The sequence below is a fragment of the Muscardinus avellanarius genome, assembly GCF_963383645.1.
Source record: "Muscardinus avellanarius genome assembly, chromosome: X".
Taxonomy (NCBI): Eukaryota; Metazoa; Chordata; class Mammalia; order Rodentia; family Gliridae; genus Muscardinus; species Muscardinus avellanarius.
Window position 1 is genome coordinate 125,755,309 of NC_137792.1, and position 26,380 is coordinate 125,781,688.

Below are 26,380 nucleotides of genomic sequence, written 5' to 3' on the forward strand. Positions count from 1 at the left end.
CCTTTGGGGGAAGCACCGTATCTAATCCAAGCCCTAGTGCTTTCTATGTAAAGTACAAAGTTTATCTATATTATGCTAACTTTTGTTTAAGGGGAAAAGGGAAATAAGACCATAAGTGTGTGTGTGTGTGTGTGTGTGTGTGTATGCATTCAATTTCACCAAAAAGAAGCATGATAAAGCAGAACAAATAAGATTTGTTTCCTCCAAATGGTGCATGTATATAATATAGAAAGACAGGAGGTAAGAATTGGATAGGTTGGTGTAACATTTCTCTTACTACATACTTTTGCTGTCACATCCATATTTCACATATTTAAAAAGTAAAACCCAATTAGGATTGGAAAATAATAAAGTGGAATACAGACAAAAAAAAAAAAACCAAAAAAAGAATATAGTCAGAAAAATAACAATAAAAACTTCAAGGTATATCAAAAGAATAGCATTCTCACACTGAATTGTAAGAAGGAAAATAACCCAACTGACTCATTAATCTCATTGATGTAGTATTTTCACTATATACCCTCAGGTCACAAACCAAAAAAGAGAACATTCTAAATACTCAGTTCCAGTTAAAATATTTTTTCTCAGTGCTATCAGTTAACAACCCTACGTGTGTGTGTGTGTGTGTGTGTGTGTGTGTGTGTGTGTGTGTGGTGGGATATGTGTGTGTGTATCTGTACCTTCTACGTAGAGTAATACCTTACTTTTAGAGAAGAAAGTTAAAATATGGGAAGAGTAGAGGTTAAAAAAAGTTTTTGTGGTTTTATACTTAAATTGGACTTAACACACTGACCTCATCATTTTCTAGATTATTAGATAGATATATAGACAGGTGATAGGATGATAGATTAGATAGATAGCTAGATAGGTACATGATAAAAAGAATAGATTTTAGGTAAATATGCATATATATGTATATATACACATATACATATACACTATACACACACATACACACACACACACACACACACACACACACACACACACTTTCTTTTTAAGTCTGCTTACTAGGAGGATCTCTGGTACTCCAGAAGCAATGAGTATCTGATATCCAGATTTTGGTCTGTAAATGTAATTCTTAGAGAAATGGCTGGTTCTAGGACTGATTCAGGAGAAGCAAAAGATGACCTTGGAACATCCTGTTATATAAGAAAATAACGATGAGATAATATCAAAGGGACAGAGAAAGCAGCTTGAACGGGTACCCAGGGGCCAAATACAGGATAATTTGAACAGCAAATCAATAATGACAATAATGTTTAATAACCATTGAATAAAATGAAAGTGCTGATATACATAAATGTATAAGCGGAGGAGTAGAAAAAGCTCTTTATAGTAAAATGGCAACTAGGAAGGGCAAAAAGAATTACAGAATTATAAAATCTCCCTGTTAACTATCATAGGAATGAATGATTATAGTGAGAATCAACGGATTTTAAAATTAGTGGAGGCATCACTTTTGTGCCACATAAAATCATAAGAAAACAATAACCCCACCCAAACTGAGAGACAAAATAATTGGCTAACATAATATAAAAATGTGAAGATCTTGAAAATGTAAAGGGGAAAGTACTTCAGAAGACTGAAGAACAGTTTGGGCTTAAAGAAATGAAAAAATAAAAAACTAAATATTTTGTGTGATGCTCTACTAGTTTTGGAAGAGAAGGGTAGGGCGTTTTTGTTTTTTTTTTTTTTCTTTCCTCCTACAAAAGGGATTATTTGGCAAATGAATATTTTTGAGTAAAGTCTACATAATCATGATCATCATTTTCTGGTGTGGGCAATTCTACTGTGGATTTGTAAGTAAATGTTCTTGTTTTAAAGAAATAATCATATGAGAATAAATAGTATTTAAGGTCAGGTGGGCTCCTGTCAATGATTTATTGTCCAAAATGTTAGAAAATATAATACATATCTAATAGCAACAAAGTAGATCCAGTAATATATTAACATTTGGAAAATTTGTGTGAATACTATTCTTCCCATTTATCTATAAATATGAAATTATTTTAGAAAGAGGAAAATATATATTATTTAAAATATAAAATCTTATTTAAAATAAGACTTGAGCTGGGTGTGGTGGCACACGCTTGTAATCCCCGCGCTTGGGAGGCGGAGACAGGAGGATCACGCAGGTTCGAGGCTAGCCTCGCTGGCTTAAGAAACCCTGTTTCCAAATAGAAATATAAAATAGGTCTGGGAGTGTAGCCCGGAGGTATAGGGTTTCCAGGAACCCCAGTACCACCAAAAAAAAAGAAAAGAAAAATAAAAAAAGGTTTGATTATTTCACTGTTTTCTTTTTATCTGCCCTCTAGACTTCTATCTTAAAAGGTGGAGCATAAAAGGTGAACCTGGTGGCACACTCTTGTAATCCCAGCATTTGGGAGGCTGAGACAGGAGGATCATAGTTCCTGGAAAGCCTCAGCTACTCAGTGAGGCCCTTTGCAACTCAGTGAGGTCCTGTTAAAAGAAAATAGGGCTGGGGATGTAGCTCGGAGGTAAAATGCTCCTGGGTTCCATCCCCAGGAACACACACACACACACACACACACACACACACACACACATGAAAGTAGGTAAAATTAAAATAGTACAATATTGATATTACTTGATAATAGCTGATAGCTTCATGTGCATCCTTAGATTCCTTTCAGATTTTGTACATACTTGAAATTATCAATAACAAAAATCATAAAGTATGTAAGTATTTGAACTCAAAAGTTTCAACAGACTAAAATATGGAAAAAGCATGTGAAACTTTTTTATCTCCATCAACTGCTCTTTTGCTTGTAGTTTGCTACACAGGTTTTTTAATGGAATCAGTGGGGTTTTTTTTGTTTGTTTTTACAACAATGATTAGTCTATACCTTAACTTTTGGTACTAAATTGACTATATATACTTAGAATGTACTTCTGACAAAATTTTCTCACAATTAAAAAACAAAACCCCTTTGGAAAGTACCAAAATGACCCGATATATTTGTGCACATCCTTGCTGTCTGATTTGATTATTTCAGTGTTTTCCTTCTATCTGCTATGTGGACTTCCTCTCTTAAAAGTTGGAACATAAGCTGGTAATCGTAGAGCAGTAAACTGCTAGTTTATTTCTTCCACATGCAAAATCTAACTATGTATGGTGAGCCAGGTAGAGTGGTACATGCTTGTAATCCCAGTGCTTTGGAAGGCGAGACAGGAGGATTGCAGGTTTGCAGTTAGCCTCAGCTACTTAGTGAGACTCTCTACAACTTAGTGAGACCCTATTTCAAAATAAAGAATATGAGCAAATAAGGCGGCATAACTGGGGGTCCTGGGAGGGGGAGAGGAATCCCTAATGTACATGATGTATATTCACAAACACATCAAAGGCAATCACTCAGCCAAACATGAAAAGGAGGGAGGGAGGAGGGAATGGGGTGGGAACTGGGTAAGGGCTAAAGTGATGTGTGCATGAGCGCCTCTACCATCTTGTGCCCCGTTAAGATTTATGACTCCAATGTACCAATAAAAAATTTAAAAAGAAAGAATAAAAAATAAGGTTGGGGTACAACTGGATGGTAGAATGTCCCTGGGTTGAATCTCTAGTTTCTAAGAAAAGAGAAATATATAGGGTAGAAATATTTGCAAATATGCTCTGTCATTAAATTAATTTTTTAAAACAATGAGTCTGCCATTCTCAGTCCTCTTTCAACAGCAGCATTTTTTCAGGGAAGCAAACAAATTCAGTCCTCTTCTTGACCAATTTTATCTAAAATTTTATTTTTAGAAAGGCAGTTAGATGCCATTCTTTAAGTTCACATAAAATTTAATATTGTATTTTACCCTGGGATACTAGGTATTTTCCTCGGGGCTTTTGGAGATTGGATTAGGTAATCAACAGATACTATTTAATATTTGAAAGATAAATGCAATTTGAAGATTAAATAACTAGCATGCATCTCCATTTAGTTAATTAATACATATTCTTTATTACTATATATAGCTCAGTACCTGAATAAAATTTAAGTAAGAAAGTACATTATTTCTAAAAAGTGAAATATTAAGGAACATTAGATATGATACCACAGAGTATAATCAAGGGTTAATGTATCAATTATGTTGTTAAAATAAAGATGTATGCAACATTATATTTGTTAATAAATTTCAATTAATTTAAATCATAAATATCAGGAAAGAAGAAAAAGACTGAAACCAAAATATAAGGAAGTAATTCTTATCCCCATGAGAACCTCCACACATATTTATCCTATTTAAACCACATATTTGTCAAGTATACATACATACACACCACAAAGTAAGAATACAGCATCACCCTGGTCTCATTAATTCTTGGATAGTAATTTTATATAAAAAGAAACCTTTTTTGTTGATGATTATTTTATAGTTTATTTTTATCATAAATATGAATAATACTATTAACCTTGATTAGGTACTTTGTCTCAGGGTCTCTTTTAAACATCCTATGTGGATTATATTATTGAATGATCACAACAACCCTCACAAATTATTATTATCCCTGTTTTACTGATATAGAAATGAACATCTAATTAAGTAACTTATACAATAAAAAATAGGTGAGAAGTAATCCAGTCAAGTAAATAACAGAGGTAGTCTGCTTCTCTTTTGTGTTCTTAAACATACAAAAAAAAAAAAGACAGCCTCACATTCGTCATATGTTTACTAATGTGTTTTCAAGCTCATTGGAAATGTTTGCGAAAAGAAAACAAATCATTTTTTCTTACTTTATAAGAGAACAAGAAATATCATAGGCCATATATAACTTATAAATACTTAATAAATATGTATAGAAAATAAATTAAACCTGAATTATTTTGTATTGACTTAAACACCTCTTTAGAATAAAGAATAACTAGCTAGGAGTAGTGACGCACACCTGTAATTCCAGTACTTGGCAAGCTGAGACAGGACAATCACAAGTTCAAGGACAGGCTGAGCAAGTAGTGAGAGTCTCCTCAATCCAGCAAGAATCTGTTTCAAAATAAAACTAAAAAGAAAATAGAGCTAGACGTGTAGCTCAGAGGTAGAATGCCCCTGGGTTCCATCCCTAGTGCCACACACACACACACACACACACACACACAAACACATAAAAGTGTAAAGGATAATTTCTTTGTATGTTCTCTACCATCTAACCTCAAAAAGAAAACAGCTATTTTTTAAAATATAATTTTAAATGTCACAGGCCTTTTAATAAAATTCTATATAGATTTTCAAAAGAAGAAAATAAGTGTTACAACACAGATCAATAGTAGAAGTTCATGAATGTACTATAGTATTATTTGTTATTGCTATTATTAAAAATATTAAAAATATTAATACTAAATATTTAGCAGATTTAATTCACAGAATTATAAAAGAAGTAGAAGAGTTTTTATATAGTCAAATATGTGTTACTATCAACTAGAGAAAGTTTAAAGTAGACAACATAAGGAAATAAATAAGCTGCACAGGTCAAAGGTTAGGGTCAAAATTTTGTCTAATAGTAAAGAAAGTCTTTTTTTTTTTTTTTTGGTACTAGGGGTGGAACCCAGAGGCTTTCTACTTCCAGGCTATACTCCCAGACCTATTTTTTGTATTTCATTTGGAAACAGGGTCTCACTAAATATCCGAGGCTGGCTTCGAGCCTGTGTGATCCTCCTGTCTCAGCCTCCCAAGCGCAGGGATTACAAGTGTGCGCCACCACACCCGGCTTTAAAGAAAGTCTTAAGTCAATAAAAAGATTAGAATTCTACTCTTAAAAAGCTATTAAAAGGAAAGAAGTAACTATGAAAGAAAACCCCAGAACAAAGAAACAGAATCAGACTTTCAAAGACTATAGCTATTGGAAAAATATGCATAAAATTTTATAAAAGGAAATGTGTGACATTACATGCTTCAATTAGAAAAAATACCAAAATTATTGATATGAGATAACTTAATAAAATAAAGAATGAAATAAAAAAAGGAAATCATATACAAATCAAAAATACTAAAGGAAAAAATTAACGTATGTGAGAGGTTTTTTTTTTTTTTTTTTTTTTTTGGTGGTACTGGGGTTCCTGGAAACCCTTCTACCTCCGGGCTACATTCCCAGACCTATTTTATAGTTTTTTAAAATTTTGAAACAGGGTCTCTTAAGCCAGCGAGACTGTCTTTGAACCGGCACAATCCTCCTGTCTCCACCTTCCAAGCTCGGGGATTACAAGCGTGTGCCCCATGCCCAGCTCATTGTGAGAGATTTTAACACATTGTTCTTAGTAATTCCTAGAATTAACAAATATGAATTACATACATGGAAGAATTAAGCAACAAACTTATAACCTAATAAATAAATATATGATGATATCCAATAATCAGATAATAAAAATTCTCAGGAACACATAAAGCATATTTTAAAATTCACATATAGAACAAAGCAGTTATCAATCATCAGAGTCAGTGTGTGTGTGTGTGTGTGTCTGTGTGTGTGTGTGTGTGTGTGTGTGTGTTATACTGGGGTGGAATCCAGGGGCTTTTCTACCTCCGGGCTATACTCCCAGACCTATTTTATACTTTATTTGGAAACAGGGTCTCACTAAGTTGCTGAGAGCCTCACTCAGTAGCTGAGGCTGACTTTGAACCTACATGATCCTCCTGTCTCAGCCTCCCAAGCGCCGGGATTACAAGCCTGCGCCACCACGCCCGAGAAGCACAGACTTTGAATAAGTCATAGTTCAAAGAAAAGAATAAAAATCTAGATGATAAAAATACGGAATCAAAAGAAACAGAATTGTATAATAAAACTCGTTTAGTATTATTGAAAGAGGCATAAAAGAATATCCACAGCATTAAATATTTACCTTAGAAAAAAGGGTAAAAATTAAGGAACTAATTTTCAGCTTACGATTTTTATATTTATTTATTTATCTATTTATTTATTTATTATTTTGCGGGTTTGGGGATGGAACCCAGACGCATTTGGTCTCCGAGCTACTCCCCCTGCCCAATTTTTTATTCTTTATTTTGAAATAGGGTCTCACTGAGTTGCGACGGACCTCACTAAGTAGCTGAGGCTGTCCGCGAACTGCGATCCTCCGGTCTCAGCCTCCCAAATGCTGGGATTACAGGTGTGCGCCACCAAGCCCGGCTATCAGCTTAAGATTTTTAAAATAATAAAAGAAAGAAGAAATAATAGAGAAAAAATTAATGAAATAAAAATAACAATGGAAAAGAAAGAGGCTCAAAAAACACCTAAAGTGATTATTTGAAAAAAACATAACAACTGAATAAAACAGATAAACATCTATCAAGATTGGCCAAGTGAAAATGAAAAAGTAATGTAAAATTTATTCTAAATGAAAAAATGGAACAAAAGTACATAAGTATGAACTTCTTGCAAATCTTTTAAAACACAGTTAATAAGAACGACTTAAAAACATGTAATTTTACAAAACTGACTGAAAAGTATCTTAATGAGCATAAAACTTTTTAAAAGGCTTTTATTTATACTTGGACGTACAGCACATGCCTGTAATCTCATCTACTCGGGGAGGCGGAGGCAGCACGATCACAAGTTCAAGGTCAGCCGAGCAATTAGCAAGACCCTGTCTCAGAATACAAAATAAAAAGGGATCGGGTATAGCTAACTCAATGTTCCTTTAGGTTCAATCCCTGGTATAGAAAAAAAAATTATTGTATTTATACTTTGAAATCTACTCTCTCCTTTCCCCTTCCTCTTACATAAAACCATTTTCTTAGGCATACTTTTATTTATTTATTTATTTTTTGGCAGTACTTGGGATGGAACCCAAGGGGCATTCTACCTCCAAGATACAACCCCAGCCCTGTTTTTTATTCTATTTATTTATTTATTTATTTATTTATTTATTTATTGGTGGTACTGGGGATGGAACCCTTCTACCTCCAGGCTACACTCCTAGACCTATTTTATATTTTTATTTGGAAACAGGGTCTCTTAAGCCAGGCAGGCTGGCTTTGTGCCTGCAGGATCCTCCTGTCTCTGCCTCACAAGTGCAGGGATTACAAGCATGCGCCACCACACCGGGCTATTCTTTTTATTTTGAAACAGTCTCACCGAGTTGCAAAGGTGCCTCACTAAGTAACTAAGGCTAGCCACAAACCAAGATCCTCCTGTTCCAGCCTCCCAAATGCTTGGATTACAAGCATGCACCACCACGCCCAAATTAGGCAGACATTTTTATAAGCGAAATACATAAAAGACCTCAAAGCTCACATAATAATAATCTGCAAACTTCCAGGAAATATAAAAAAAGACTGTTGCCTCAACTCACTTACTGAACCTAGTATGAGCCTTTTTATCAAAATAAGTGGAGACCATCTCATTTCTGCATATAGATGCAAAAATCTAAAAAAAAATACAGTAGAACCTAATTATTCCTTGATTCCATATCTGCAAATTTTCCTCTTTGCTAAAATTTATTTGTAAGCCCCAAATCAATGTTTAGAGCACATTTGAGGGCATGGATAGACATGAGCAGATGAGAGAAAAATGCATCGCTGGACAGGCATGCGCCCAGGGCACACTCCCTTTTGGTTTCAGCTCCATACTATAAATAAACATCCTCTGAATGGTCTATGGAATGCCTGGTTTTTCACAATTTTATTCTTCTTGGTATTTTTCACTGTTTACGTTACCCTCTGAGCAGAGCACTGCAGTACACTGTAGTGTTTCTAAATGCAAGAAGGCTTTGATTGCCTTAAAAAGAAAATATATGTGTTAGATAAGCTTCATTCAGGCATCAGTGCACATACATTTCACATGTGTTAAGGCCTACCGCTCCTCTCATCCTTCGTGCTATTAGAAATATATTGCAGTCTGTATCTCTTGGCTGAGATTTTCAATGAAGTTTTTAGAATGAGAAAACAAAAATTGTTCAGCAAAAACCAACAAATAGTTAGAAAAAATTACTTTCTAGTTATCTAGTCATTTTCATAGAAGACTGATAGCAGAGTCCAGCCGCTACTGAACTTACTGTTAGCAAGTCCACTGAATACCGACTGCCAGTCACAGTGATAAAGAGAAAGGCAACCAAGTTGGCAGATGCTTTATGTTACCTTGTGTCTTAAGTAATTTTATACTCCTGGAGAGAAACCAAGGAAAGTATCTCTGCATCTGGCCTACACATTTTATAAAATATGAACAAATGTAACCATTTATCCATATTTAGAGACAAGCAACTTTTGGAAATCGCCTTGCCTCTCTTGCTCATATAGCTTACATCTGTTTTTTTGTTGGTACTGGGGTTCCTGGAAGCCCTTCTACCTCCGGGCTACACTCCCAGACCTATTTTATACTTTTTTATTTTTGGAAACAGGGTCTCTTAAGCCAGCACGGCTTAAGCTCCTCCTGTCTCCGCCTTCCAAGCGAGGGGATTACAAGCGTGCGCCACCATGCCCGGCTCATATAGCTTGTATCTATGTTTTGTCCATTCAACAAATATTTCTTCATTGCCTAGAATTCTTAGCAGTAGGTTAGGTGCAAATAATAACACAGTGATAGAAGACAAAAATCGTGTAACAGTTGAAATAATGCTATATAATGCAATATATAATAAGTAATGTTACGTATGGTATATGTAATTCCAATTCCAATCTCAAAGACATATATGGGCAGGCGGAAGAAAGGAGCTAGAAACTGGTGGGAGTAGGGAAGTGTTCCAAAAGATGTGTGCATGTTTTTATCATTCTATATTGTAATATAAAATATTGTAATAGTGTAATCTATTACAATGCCCCAATAAAATTATATAAAAAGAATGCAATAATGAACAAGAGGGGTGTCCTTATGGACTTGATAGACCATGGTGGAGATACAAATTGAAGAGGTAAGGAAACAAGTACCTAAATAATGATTAATTTCATGAATGTGTATAAGAAGTGAAATTATACATACGGAAAGCAAATAGGCTCCTGAGATCGAAAATACAGTCTGGTGTCAGAAGAAAGATGGCTCAACTTCCGCCACGGGTAGTAGGAAACAGAATGGTAGGGAGAAGCTAAAACGAATACTACTAAAATGATATTTTCACCGTCTGGAAGTCATTGACCAGGCTTTATGTACCAGACTTTTGTACAGCAGGTTGCAAATCAATCTATGCCAATCCAAAGAGGCTAATATTGTATCTAGTTCTTTATCCCTAAGCCGCTGTTCAGTCTGTGTATCTCTTATAAAAATTGAAATATAAACTGTGACGAATCAAACAACATTCAGTTACCAGAAATGTGCCAGATCAAATGATGGAGGGAAGGAAGAAAATCTGCAAAAATATATTAATATAAAGACATTAATGAGCTTTCAGATGAGGCGCTGGGAACTTCCTCTGTAAAAGTGGCCATCTGCCAGTCACAGTAATAACACCCTGTGCAGCAAGTGGCACATTTGAGGTCAGAACAAAGTTTATTCCAAAGCAGTCAAATATTTCATTATTACTTTTGCTTTTATACCTTAATTTTTCAAAGGTTTTCTTAAGCATGTTCTCATCAATCAGACTTAAGGTGTCTTGCTAGAATGCGTAAAGATAACACACTGATCATAAATTACACTTCTATAACACTAACTGTCTGGCTTTAAAACATCTCAGCTTAAATGCAAATGTGGTACAAATTCATTCCACCCTCTTCCTTCCTGTGTGCCCCCTCTTTCGTGCTGACTCTTCAGCTCTAAAACTACATTGTATAAGGAACACACAAGGAATTTTATGTCTTTTTAAGCTATAAAGCAAGGGTTCTGCTCTTTTCCTTAAGGCCTGCATTTTCTTTCATGATCTTTATATAAATCATGACTGCGAAAAGGGTCAATGTGTTTCTTTATGAAGATATCTACTCAAAAGGAAAATATCTGGAAATAGAAAGCGTTTACATATCTTTGTGATTATCATTTTAAACAGTCTCATTTTTCACCAAGTAAGAAGCAGTGAGAAATAAGAAAGGAACTGGAAAATTAAATTTTTCAGTTTCTAGATTTAATCATGAGACTAATTCCTGAACTGTACTGCAGTCCTGAAATAGGTTCATCCGGTTTGGGTTTGAATTTAAAATGCCTTGAAATTATTGCACTAAAATTTAAATGGTACATTAATTATTTAATATAAACAAACATTTGTTTCCAGTCTCTTATTTTATCCAGCTGGCTTTCCATAAGAATTTATTAGAATTGCAATCTATATCTTATATATGTGCTAAATATTATTAATAAATTGCACATTAAATTTTCTATTTTTAATAGATTGATCAACATGCATCAAATTCCCATTCTTAAACAGAATAGATGTGCATATTTAAGGAGTACTTTATTTTTAAAATCTATTCTTGTTGTGGTTACATGTAAAATGTAAAAAAAAAGCCGGGCGTGGTGGCGCACGCTTGTAATCCCCGCGCTTGGGAGCCTGAGACAGGAGGATCGCAGAGGTTCAGAGCCAGCCTCAGCTACTTAGTGAGGCTCTCAGCAATTTAGTAAGACCCTGTTTCCAAATAAAGTATAAAATAGGTCTGGGAGTATAGCCCAGAGGTGGAAAACCCCTGGGTTCCACCCCCAGTACCACCAAAAAATAAATAAATAAATAAAATCTAAAACAAAAAAAACCTTTCTTTTTTTTGGGTGGTTACTGGGGTTCTTTGAAACCCTTCTACCCCCGGGCTACACTCCCAGACCTATTTTATATTTTATTTGCAAACAGGGTCTCTTAAACCAACGAGGCTGACTTCGAACCTGAGCGATCCTCCTATCTCCGCCTCCCAAGCGGGAATTAACAAGCATGCGCCACCATGCCCGGCTAAAAGAAAAAACCATTTAATTTTTCTAATATTCACCCTAAGAGCTCAAATAAATAAACAAAAATAAAGCCTTCCCTATAACATAATAAAACTTATACTCAAAGCTATTTTTGTTCAAAACCTTCTGAAATCTCTGAGACATTCTGCTCAGTAAATTTGAATCTGGGAATCTTCTTTGTATACAAAGTTCTCATAATGTTCTACACATACTAGATCAATTTACTTTTGAATGAAACTTAAGCACCAAAGTTGTACGCAATTCATATGACAGGTGAAGAAAATTGTATTCCTGCCCATCTTAAAAATTAGAAGTCATTTGGGAGGCTGAGACCGAAGGACCACGGTTTGCAGACAGCTTAAGTTACTTAGTGAGGCTGTCCACAATTTGTGAGACCCTGTTTCAAAATAAAGAATAAGCCGGGCATGGTGGCACATGCTTATAAGCCCCGCGCTTGGGAGGCTGAGACAGGAGGATTGCACAGGTTCAAAGCCAGCCTCAGCTACTTAGTGAGGCTCTCCGTAACTTAGTGAGACCCTGTTTCCAAACAAAATATAAAATAGGTCTGGGAGTATGGCCCTTGAGATAGAAAGTCCCTGGGTTCCACCCCCAGTACCATCAAAAATAAATTAAGAAAGAAAGAATAAAAAATAAGGCAGGGGATGTAGCTTGGAGGTCGAATGCTCCGGGATCCAACCTCAGACCCCCCCCCCCCAAAAAAAAAATAAGCTGTAGTTCCTAGAAATTACCAATACACTTGTATCTTAGTTGACTTTTTTTGTGGAAAATTTGCAAGAAATATTTCTTTATAAACAGAAACTTGGTTTTCAAACCACTCTTGCAAACACAAGACTACTCAACTTGCTGTCTTCGGTAAGTGTAACTAATTTTAGTAATATTTCTGGTGTGATAATGCAAAAATGATAAAGAAGGTCCAGTGAGTGACCCCTCATTTGCTCACCAACACTGGACTTGAGGGTTTTCCCAGAGCTCTTTCTACAATAATTATATAATAACTTTATCAACAGGAGTCTGACTTGCCTAGGCTTCCAACCAAGTGGGATGTAATGATGCAACCATATACAATTATTCGTTCTATCCCTCTTCTTCAGATACTAGTGAAGCATTCCAGTGACTGTCTTCCCAAAATACAGCACTCTGATATAGTGATTTTTTTTAAATGAAAGGAACTTAGAAAACAGCATATTTTGGGGAAGCCTTTTCTCTGATATGGACTTCCAGTGAAGAAAACAATTACCTATGATTTCTTCCATGAGCTTTCATTAATGAAATTCACCTGAAGGGCAGAAAACCTGAAATCTGTCAATGAACTTGAACAGATTTTTATCACACACAATTATCTTCTTTGATGCCAAAGAATCCTTCTGAATCACTGCTCGTTCTGCAGGCTTACCAGACTTTGTTCCAGTCCATCATATGTTCCCCAAAGCTACTGAGTTCCCCTACATATTCCCTATCTTTCTTTTCACATTCCCTCTTCTCCCCTTACCCTAGAGAAAAAGGGGTACAGAAGCTTCTGAATAATTTGGGGCTGGTGGACAATCATAATAATTTGGGGCTGGTGGACATAGTTCTGCGCATTTTCTCTGTGCTATGGTCACCCCCTCAATTTACATGTCGATAAACGTGTATGCTTTTGCTCCTACTTTATTTGATCATTTTATTCCAGAAAATTTTCAAAAAGTCTCCTTTCCCTTCTATACTGATTTATTTATATTTTGATTCCCATAGGAAAGTTTTATGTATCTTTAGAAATTGCATTTAAGCCAATCAAATAATCAAACATAAACAATGTATTAAAGTGCTTGAGAATAGTAGTCTTAAAATGAGACTGATAGGGTTTTCAGTCCTATTCAGGAATGTCCCAACTCTGGGAATTTAAATAAATTGCTTAACCTCTCAGATTTTTACCTTATTCTTCTCCAAAAAGGGTATTATAACCTCTGTGTCACTATAAGTTGTAAAAGTTAAATAATGGATACAGTGTGTCTAGAATTATGCCTACTCTATACTGAATTCTTAAGTCATAGTATTATTATTACCTAATAAAACATATTAATCTATAGCATGACAATAGTTAATAATGTAGATTATTGAATAAGAAAGTATCTGTATGCCAGGCACTATCTCTGTGATCTTGGAAATTGACTGAAATTTTTTATGCCTTAACTATTCTGTGTGTGTGTGTGTGTGTGTGTGTGTGTGTGTGTGTGTGTGTGCACGTGTGCTGACTAGGGCTTCACGCATCCTAGTCAAGCACTATCAATGACCTACATCCTAGGCCCTGTGCCTGAGTTTCTTCATGTAAAAAAATGGAAATAATAATATTGATCAGGGATATTTTGAAGACTTAAATGAGATAATTCATGTAAACTATTTAACATAGTAGCTGGGACATTGTAAACATTCCATAATTTGCTCTTTGATTTTTCTATTCTTATCATCTTTCAGAGTCTACCTAGTCAAATAACATGAAAACTTCTTCATTGTGATAAATCAAACTATTAACAACATTGTACAAAGTATGTACCTTAGAAAGATCATTTTCTGTGAAAAGTCTTCTAGCTAAAGTTTAATGAGTAGAAAGAACAAAGAACAGATCAAAGAGCACTGTCGTTTGCCCTGTTCTAACATCTTTATTAATAGATTCCTTGGGATACATTTTAATAGTCCAATTTCAACTATAAGGCTGTATAGCTTTTAATATCCCTTTATTAACAGTGTTGGACATCCAGCTGTAACCATAAACTTTGCAATATATGCATAAGACACTATCATACCAAATGTGACAGAGTTTTTTCTACGAGTATTGTCTTTTTATTGACATCCATCCTTCAAGGCCCAGATTAAAAGTCAATTCCCCATTGGAGCCTTCCCAGATTTCTTTACAAAAATGGCTTCTCTACAAATTCTCATTGCCCTTTTATTATTTTTTAAAATCACTTATAATATCTACCTCACTTTATAGATATGTGTATGTGTTTTTCTCCCTTATTTCCCATATTGGTTATAGTTTCATGGATTGTTCAGAAATAAAAATGTTCAGATTGAACATTTTTATAAATAAAAATTATTATAAATTATTATAAATAAAAATATTATAAAATTATTTTTATAAATAAAAATGTTCCATCTGAACTAGATGTTCAAAATGAACTATCTCACAAGTCAGCTAAGCCAGTGTCATATATATAATACACATTTGGAATATTTCCTATAATTATAAAATATTAGAAATAGAAAATGGCAGAGGTTATCATATAATTCAAGGAACCCAATTACTATGAAAGGCAAAAAAAATAAAACCAACCTTTTAAAAATTAATGACTACAGAAATATTATTCAGTCAAATCTATTAAAGAATAAGTTTCACCCACTGTTGGAAATTGTGATATTTTGACTTGAAAATTCCTATATATATTTGTCTAATTTTAAATTCAGTGTTCAAAAATGCTCCTTATTTTCGCTTTCATTGTTGAACGTAAGTATAATGTTAATATTTCTTATAAGCAATTTTCATTTCCAGGCAATCTTATCAATAGTTGTACAAAGAAAGCCCAATACGAAGCCTGAGCTTCTGCTTTGAAAGATGATGTTTTTCAAAGCACGTAGCTCCAATACAAGCTGAAAATATATAAGAAAAATTTGCTTCAAGTCGTGATAGAGAAACAGCAACACACTGGGTCTCCTAAAATAAGCAACTAGAAAGCTGCACAAAATATGTGAACCTATTATTTTTAGAAACTGGTCAAAAGGCAGCAAAAGATTAGGATACAAGAAACAAGGGAAACAAAAGAAATTATACGTATGGTCACTCTGGGTCCATGCCAAAGAAGCACTTTCTTTTTTCTTTTCTTTTTTTTTTTTTTTTTGGTGTCATACATGTTAATGGGGTACAAGATGGTGGAGGCACACATTCACACATCACTCATTTAGCCCTTCCCCAATCCCCACCCCATTCAATCCTCCTCCCTCCTTCTCATGTTTGGCTTAGTGACTGATATGTTTGTGAATGTACATCATGTACATTAGGGAATTTCCCTCTTTCTTTCTCCCATCCCCTCAGTTAGGTCACCTTATTTGCTCATTTATAGTATCTCCTTCTTTGTCTAGAGTTCCCCCTATGACCCGTTTTCTCTCTAGCTTCTGCATATTAGGGAGAGCATCCGATTTCTCATTTTTTGTGACTGACTGAGCACACTTAGCATAATGTCCTCCAGTTCTATCTATTTTCCTGTAGATGACATAATTGTGCTTTTCTCTATGGCTGAGTAAAACTCCATTGTGTACATTTCCCATAGTTTTGTAACCTCTTTATCTGTTGATGGGCATCTCGGTTGGTTTCATAGTTTCAAACCAAGCTCTGTGGACGGGAAGCCAAAGCAATGGTTCAATGTATTGAGCAGGCAGAAATTGGAGTCTAAGAGATTGCTAGGGCTGAAATTTGTAGGACTAAACACTGGAAAGGAGGCCAGTGCACAGGAAACAGTTCCAAAAATCTGCATAGAAATCCCCTTGGGATTGGCTGAAGAGCATCCATAGAGTAAAACAGCATGCGTTGAAACAAATTTTGACCGAGGAGCTGTGCGCTGAGGTCACACAGACTGGAGAGCCCTCAGTGAACAGCAAGGGCATTCAGCAGAGGTCAGGTTCATGATGTTGTGCTCTAGACTGAGGAGGCTACACTAGAACCACTCCAGCAAAATGGAAGAGGAAAAAATTCAAAACTACCAAGCTGATGCATAAGTAATTTGATTGATTCTCATAAAAAGTGAAAGGTTGCCCAGTGTGGTGGTACAGATCTGTAACCTAAGCTCCTGAGAGGCTGAGACAGGAGAATCATAGATTCAAAGCCAGCCTCAGCAGTTTAGCAAGACCTTGTTTCAAAATAAAAAGGGAATGATCTCCTCAGCACAAATCATGAAATGAATACGTTATCCAATATGGAAGAGAAGTTGGATGGGCCATGTCAACAGGGAGCAATCATGCAAGGCCTTAAGGACAGAGCAAAATGGTACCCCATTAATAGCTGCATCTTTGTGGGGTTTTATCTATTAATTAAAAATAAAATAAAAACAATAAAACAAAATGCCTCATAAAAGAAAACAGAGAGCCAGGCATGGTGGCACACGCTTGTAATCCTAGTACTTGGGAGGCTGAAACAGGAGGGTCTGGGTTGTTGGCCCCTGCTACTTAGTGAGGCCATCCACAACTTCGTGAGACCCTGTTTCAAAATAAAGAATAAATTATAGGTCTGGGTTGTAGCTTGGAGGTAGAATGCCCCTGGGTTCAATCCCCAGCACCACAAGAAATAAAAACAGAGCAGAACACTATATACTATGGGTAAAATAATGTTTACAGTCTGAAAGCAATAAAAGAAAACAATGCAGAACAAACACAGTAAAAAAAAATCAAATATCCCTTCATACAAAACATTTCTGAAAATAAGAAAAGGAAATTTTCTCAATCTGATGAATGTCAAATAGAAAAATATGGACAGACAATTTATAAATTCCTTCAAGACTAGGAATAAAGTGAGGATATCTACTCTCATCACAAAAAATGAACAAAACATTGTTGAAATAAATTTTTTAAAACCCTAAATAGACATATGCTAGGAATATCATTTGAAAGATTCGACATTGTTAACATGCCATTCAGCACATTGTGCTATACATCTAAGACTGGGCATATGAATAATCAAATAGCTCTCATAGCCCCCAAATAGACCCACAGTAATAAGGTCAACTTATTCGTTTTAAAGGTCACAAGGTAATCAACTGAGAAAATCCAAGTCTTTACAATAATGGTGCGAAATGATTAGATATACATACAGGAAAAGCGATGTGCACTTCAGTTCACATCACATCATATATGAAAATTAACCTGAAATGGCTCTGGCTTGAACATAATAGTTGAGCTCTCAATCTTTGAGAACATGAATAGGCGAAATAAATATTATCTCTGAATCATATTTGGCCTACAATGTATTTTGAAATAGCACAATAGCTAAGGATTTTTAAATGTTTTTGGAGGAAGATAATAAATTTAAGATACGTCAGAGTCAAGGTGCCAAGGAGTATAAAGCTGAAAATGTTGATCTGAAGCTTAATTTTTGTGCAGTGTTTTTTTTTTTCTTTTTGGCTTAAAATACAATTGTGCCAAACATTTGAGTTTACATTCAGGATTTCAGATGTAAAGGAAGTACTTATGATTTTCAGAAAGCAGAAATGTTCATTTAAATATTATCCCAGGCAAAAAATAATTTAGTAAAATAATCAGTCAGAACTATAGATTTTTCCCAAGGCTAAACATTATTTTATTAAACACACACACTCACACAAACACATATGACACCAAACTGAAAACACAATTTGTTTTTGCTTATAATAGAACACTAGGCTAAAGAGAAGAAAAAATATGCAACAAAGATCATACAAAAACCTCAAAGCCTAAAATATTTGCCATCTTGCCCTGTGCAGAAACATCTTCTCAACACATTGTAGAGGGCAACCAAGGAAGACATCTTTGCAACCCAGAGATAGGCAAAGATCTCATATACAGCCCACAAAAGCACAAGTCATAAAAGAAAACATCAATAAGTCGGCATATCTCATGAGAATGAAAAGTTAACTTCAGCTCTTTGAAATCTGTTAAGAAAAATGAAAGAATGTGCCACAGATTGGGAGAAAGCGCCACTGTTCATATACCTATCACGGGGCGTAGTTGGAGTACATAAACACTGTAGACAACGCACTAACAAAGGGATGAAAAGCACAACACCCCTGGATGAGTTTTGAGAAGATACTTCACCAGAGAATATATGCGTGAACAATAGGCCTATGAAAGGTGTAAACCATTCCTAGTTACTCAGGAAATGACAATTAAATGTACAATGATAATGTTCTAAATGCATAAACTGCTTAACAGACTGGCAATGCCAACTGTTGAGGAGGACGTGGAACAATTAGAACTCTTGTACATTGATGCTGGGAATGTAAAATGCTTTAACTTTGGACAACCATTTGGTCACCTGCAGGCAGATTTGAGGAGAACTGATCAGAAAGAGCATGAGGGCACATTTAAAGTTATTGAAATAATTGTACATTTCGATTAATGTGATGGTTCCATAGTATACATACACATCACACCTCAGTGAAATGCCATTTAAAATGGATATAACTAATTGTGTAAAAAGTGTACCTCAGTTAAATATATATGAGCAATCCAAGTCAAGAGAAAATCTGGCGGGCTGTTTTAAGCCTACCTTCTAAAGTAATACAGGAAACTCTCAAAAGATATTCCTTTGACAAAGATTAAGAGGCTGCCAGGAATATAGCAGACACTCTTAGTTGTCCTAATAGCTTTTATCCCCTCTCACTTGCTGTTTGAATCACAACTTAATATAGCAATTCCGCCTCTATACCATGTGACTCAGTGGTTAACTCCTGAGTACTTTGGTATTATTGTGGAAATCTCTTAACTATGGCCACATTTTATAGGTGGGCACGGCATGCTTCATTTTTAGCCAATAGGTCATAAACAGAAACCAATTGGAAGTATATGATAAAGGAATCTTTCTTCTTAAAAAGAGACATAAAACAGAAAAAATATCTCTCTTTCCCCATTGAACACTGGCCTTTCTAGGGCCGCCATCTTGTGATCATGAGGGCAAACAACCCAAGGTCGAAGCTGTCTTAGGAAAAACATCAGAGCAGCCCAGTGGAAAAAGCCTACATCCTTGGCAAGGTCATGAGACATAAAGTGACCTACAGGATGTGCCTGCCCTGAATTTCTTCTGATGGAAGAGGGTAAATACATTTCTTCACTATTCATGGCACTTCTACCTAGGTTTTCTGTTACTTGAAATTCAAGGACTTGTGACTGATGATTGCACTGCTGTGAGAAGAAATTGCGGAAGGAATCTGAGGTAGTTCAGCAGTTGGAGGTATCCATACAGGAAACAATACCTCAAAACATTTATCGATATCAAGTTAATAATGAAAAATAAACTACTATAAGGACCATAGTATACTGAATTTAAATATGCTCAATTTGAGAAAACCGTAACAACTGAAAAGAAAAGCAATGCTTTTTATGTCTTTGCGCACATATATAGTCTAAAATGGGAAATTAAGATAATTATCCAAATGATTCACTTTTGCTGCATCACCTGAGCCTTTTATGAAAAATCTGAGTTGTGTATGAGTACATTTGAAGAACAAGAATACAGGTTTATGAAAATGCCTAAATTAATGACATTATTGTAAAAAGATATGTGGAAGTGATTTTTAATTATAAAAAGCTATATATAATATTTATAAATTTTATAAAACTTTTATAACTTTTTAATAACCTTTTAATATAAATGTTTATATAAAGTTTATATATCTTATATAACTTTTTAATATATAAGACAAGTAAGTTGTCTTATCAATTTATACATAAAGACAAAGGTATGTCTTTAACTATAAGTAATATAATCACATGCCAGGTAACCACTTTTTGGTTAGGGTATATATGATGGTGGTCCCATAAAATTATAATGGACCTGAGAAATCCCTATTGCCTAGTGATGCCATAGCCACCAGAATGCCACAGCATGATGTATCACTCATGTGCCTGTGGTGATGTAATACAAGCAAGCCTATTATGCTGCCAGTCATATCACAGTATAGTACATACAATTATGAACTATACATACAAAGTACTTGATAATAAATGAATCTGTTACTGGTTTTTGCATATACTCTACTAAACCTTTATCATTAGATCATGTTCCTATTTATTTGAATAAGTTTACTGTATGCCAGCAGTGATCACTCACATTTTGTTTACCATGACTCTTGATTAGATTATTTTCCTCTTATGTTTGATTGACTCATGTTGTTTTATTCATTACGATGCCAGTAGCAACAGGCTATACCATATATAATATAAAACAAGGCTTAGATGTGTAGTTGCACCATCATACAACATGGTATGTTATTTGCACAGAGATCGAATGAACTAATGATGATTTCTCAGAACATATCCCTGCCCCTAAATGATGCATGATGAAACAAACAATATGGACCTCCTTTAGCACTTACGAAAACTTAGTTCTCATAAATAATGATAACCCTCACTCCTTTTTTCCTTTTTTTTTTTTTTTTGGTAGTACTTGGGGTGGAACCCAGAGGCTTTCTACCTCCAGGCTATACTCCCAGACCCATTTTATACTTTATTTGGAAACAAGGTCTCACTAAGTTGCCGAGAGCCTCACTAAGTAGCTGAGGCTGGCTTCGAACCTACGCGACCCTCCTGTCTCAGCCTCCCAAGCGCGGGGATTCCAAGCGTGCGCCACCACGCCCGGCTCATTTTTTCAAATACTCCCTGAGGTACATATATGGTAATGTTATTCCACCTGCTTTGCAATTGGAGAAATAGAGGAAGTTATAAAACGTATAGTGCCTCATCCTGGAGTATTAAACAGAAGTGACCAGATAACAGTGAAAATAGAATCAGAATTCAGTCACAGACTTATCTTCGGTTCTTTTAACAAGAATACCAAACGTCATCTCTTTCTAGAAGAGAAAAAGAATGACAACATGCAATACGTTGAAAATCAGCATTAGTTTATCTGCACTGTGAAAAATAGAGCAGGTTGTTTTCTAACATATATTTCCAAAGAAAAGTAAATGAGGCCAGATAAGCAGGAGGGTATTGTATTTCTTCAGTTGTAGGTTGAGTAGCAGCCTTTGAACACTGAACAATACGTTAAAAAGAAGAAAAAAGAAAATGCCTGAACAGTACATCAATAAAGAAAAGAAAGATATTCCCAAGAGTGAGCTAAGTAAGTAGGTGAGACAAGGAGTTACAATTCATAATTGAGCAATTGCATTTGACTTATTAATGTGGGACCTGAGGCAAATTAATTTCATTTGCAGAAATGGAAAGAAGATGACCGAGAGCCATATTACAGGCTTAGACAAAGGAGAGAAAGGAAACACAATGCAAAGCAACGACTAATCAAAGAATATCAAAAGTCAAAATTCAAATGCCTAAATTCTATACAGTAAGGACAGAAGCAAGAAACGCAAAGTTCTACTCAAGAAGGTAACACATGTGAGTCATCTAAGCTCTTTGATGTTCTCCATGTAATTCCAAAAATGAAACACACGGACTGGGGGTGTGGTTCAGTGGTAGAGCATTGCCTAGCTTTGGAAAGGTCCTGGATTTCATATCCAACAGCACAGGAATGAAAAAAGAAACATACAATCCAAGATCCATACAAAAATACAGAATATATCTTTTTATGTGTATATGGTACTGAGATTGAAACCCAGGGCATTCTACCTCTGAGCTTCACCTCCAGCCTTATTTTATTTTTTATTTTGAAACATGATCTCACTAAGTTGCAGAGGGCCTCCTTGAGTTGCTGAGGCTAGTCTCAAACCCCAAATCCTCCTTTCTCAGCCTCCCAGGTACTGGGATTACAGGCATGTGCCACCATGCCTGGTTCCATGATCCATTTTACTAACACATTTATACACAGTAAGGGCTCATCTAAATGACTGAAACAGATCAGAATAAGATAAATAAGATGTCTATTTCTAATTAAATTCTGGTTTGTGTGTTTGGAGGTGATGGAGATTTAACCCAGGGCTTTACTTACACTAGGCAAGCGTTTTACCACTGAGCTACGTTGCCAGCCCCAAAGTAATTTTCTATGCTAGTAATGTATCCTAGGATACTGACTGTATTGAATCGACATATTTCCTTACTATTTTATACTCCAAGTCAATATTTTTTTGATATTTGAATCTTTTCTGCTTCTCTACTCCTAAGAACTTCCACAACTCAGGCCTTTGCTCTGCTCTGGATGGCAGCCAGTGAGTCTGAAAAAGAAATTCATTGTGCAGTTTCTGTGGTAGTAATGGGATACTATGTTACACCTCCCTCCTCTCCAGTCCCCGTACAGGGATCTCATTTCAAAGGCTGTTTTACTGTACACTCATCTTTTGACAAAGCTTAGAAACCATGAAAAATGCATTTAATATCCAGCCATCAATGTTCAAGCCACATCTTTTTCATGACCAATAGACCCTTGGATAATTACTGAACCTCACTAAGCAAATTTTCTCCAGTTATGAAAATTGTGTAATAATTAAGGTTGTTGTGACAATTTAGTGAAAAAGTGTTTGTAAAAGCTCATTGAAAATACCAATTTACTATATAGGCACTATTGTTGCCTTACAGGCCTAAAAGAATACAACACTCTCCTGTCCAGGGTTTCGTGTTCCATGGTTTTATTTACCTACAATCAAACATGGGCCCACAATTTTGAAAATATATATAATATGCACATATATATGCAAATACATGTATATAATTCCAGAAATGAATAATTCATAAATTTTAAGTATTTCATTATAGAGTATTATTAAAACTTCCTATGTTATTCATAATTTATTGATTTCTTACTATGTCTAATTTATAAACTAAACTTTATTATAGGTATGTATGTATAAGATAAAACATAGGATCTATAGATTTGAATTCCATCTGTGGCTTCAGGTATTGACTGGCATCTTGAAATATCCCTCCATAGATGAGGGAACTACTGTAATTCCAGTTCAGGGTGAAGATTCCAAGCTCTGAATTACAACTAGTGAGATAAAGATGCTGGAGACAAAATTCATGTTATACTATGTGTGTTGTAGTATTGTGCATATTTTAAAATGCTTCAAGTGGTTATTAAATACTTTAGGAATATCTGCTAGACGTGACATAGAATGATTTCCTCTTCTTAATTCAATACATTTTTCAGATTAGTTCTATTTTTAAATTTTAGTGAATAAATATGGTTTTGTCATTGATTATTAGCTTTTAATTAAAAGCTCATCTCAAATGTATAAATTCAACATTATTGATAAACATCCCTAAAATCATTGCAGTCTTATATAAATTGGATACTCTCTGTAAGAGGTAGAAGCTAGGGAGGAAAAGGGCTCCTGGGAGCAAGTCTAGATGAAAGAGGAAAAACCCTAGTACTCCATGAAGATGGATGGCTACAGTGCACAAATAAAGAAAGGAATAAAAAAAAAAAGCTGTTGTGAACATTTGCATGCACTTTTGAGGATGCATGCATTTTAATTTCTCTCAGGTGTATATTTAGAAAGGAAATTGCTGAGTCATATAATTTGATCTTTTTGAGGAACCATCAAACTATTTTCCATAGTCACTGTACCATTTTACATTCCCACTACTATTTTATGAGGGTTCTGATTTTTTCAGATCCTCACCAATATTTGTTTTCTTTCTTCTTGTTCTTCTTCTATTTAAAAAACAATATTGTGATAGTGGGGATTGAACCCAGGGGTACTTTAACACTAAGCTATAGGGCTGGACTTGAACTGTCATCCTCCTGTCTCTACCTCCCAAGTATTAGGATTACAGGGGTGCACCGGTGTGCCCAGCTTGTTGTCTTTCTTTCTCAGTATGATCATCCTTGTGGGTGTGAAGCGGTATCTCATTGTAATTTGTACTTTCAATTGATTGCATTTCCCTGAGATTTCCAAGCATATATTCTACCCTAGGATGTTAAACTGTTCTAGTAGACTCAGGCACATTTGAATGTTCTTATTTTCCAAAAAAAAACTCTTTCCTGCTTTTATTCTCTGATTTTTAGTGCTTTATTGTTGGCCTCCACTATAGTATTTTTCCCTAGTGTCTGTAGGTTCTTCTTTTGCCTTAAAATATTTTTGAAAAATACCTGCCACTTTGGTGCCATGAGTCAGTTTAAATTAGCTAAACAAAGGCCTTGAATCAGTATTTTTGGTAGCCCCCAGATAAATTACAAAAAACAAAACAACAACAACAACAAAAAAACAATTCTTTGAGAACAAGCTCTGGTCTCCTGAAGCTAGGAGTCAAGGTCCTATATGAATAATGTAGAATGCCTCTATACAGGAAAAATGTGGGCAAAGACAACTAAAAATGCCATAAATCTCTCCTACCATTTTTAATTTACTGATTTCTTGATCCAGCATTCATTTGGTTGCTCTAAATGTTGACTATTTCATAATTATGGCAAAGTTTATTCAGACTGTCTGTACTTGATTTTTTGGTATTCTTGTGGATGGATAAGCCCTTGAAAGTCCCTACTCTATCATTTTTCACTAATGTTACTCTAAAAGAAGATGTTCTAAATGTTAAAGAGTGACATTAGCAAGATGACAGAATAGGAGGATTAAGCCCTCACACCCTTGTAGATTTTAACTCAGAAACATTGATTTTAACAACCACCCATGGAACAAAATACCACTATGGGATCCTAGGAGTCTACCTAAGAGTTTCTAGCACCCTAGTAGAGCAAAACTCCAAGAATGGATGCAATTGCAATAAAGAGAGAAAGGACAGTGTCAATTTACCCACAGCACCCCTTCCTCAAGGTGCAACAGGTCAGTGTCAAGAGAAACTGAAACTCCCCTGGCCCATGAATTCTCTGATGGAAGAAAATGAGACCTGAGCCCCTGGCTTTTCCAGACTTTAAGAGATGTACTCCTGGACTCCACCAAGAGTCCGGCCCATGGACCCCAGAGGATGCCTCACCTGTAGAGCTCTTCATCCAGATGGGTACTCAGCATACCTCCCCACCTTGACCGACGCCATGCGCTCCCAAGCAGGTGATGCACGCCAGCCTCCACAGGTCACACACACACACACACACACACACACACACACACACACACACGGGCCCCTAGAGAGAGCAGTGCACAGCTATCAGCAGCTGGCAGAACTCTGCTGGACTGAGAAAAGGTGCACAACCTTGAACGCTTTAAGGCACCACCAAAATGGAAATAAATGGAAGGCCCTCAACATTCAAACTGTGGGGTCAAATAGAAAATGTTACCATCCTAAGACTTCTCCTCCAAAATGGAACAAGAGGAATGGGCCAGGAACATTCATAGAAAATATCCAAGAGAACCACAGGTTAAAAAGGAAATTCTGCCATTTGAAACAACATGGTTGAACCTGGAAAGCATTATATTAAATGAAACTTGCAGACATAGAAAGAAAAGTACCGTGTGTGGAATTTAAGCAGTCTAATAGAAACAGTAGAATGGGAGTTGTCAGGGGATGTTGGGAGGGGAAATAGGGAAGTTATGGTCATTGTGTACCAAGTGACAATTATGCAAGATAAAGAAGTTGTGAACATCTGCTATACAGCTTAGTGTCTATAGCTAACAATAATGCTAAGAGAACAGGGCTTAAGTGTTCTTATTAGATATATACCAAAAAGGGGGCAAATGTTAGAAGGTGATGAATATCTTTACTGTCTTCGATGGTGGTGATAATTTCCTGGTTATAAAATTAACTCTCAATTGACTTACTTATATGTATTAAATATATACATCATTTTATATGTAGGCATACTTTAATAGTTTTTATGATAAAATAAATAATAAAAGGAATAATAGCTGGCACAGAGTAGACATCAATGAATATTTAGTGAATACAAAGACAAGTAATTTTACTGAGTTGAATTAAAATTTTAAGCTTTATTTAAACCTCCACACACTG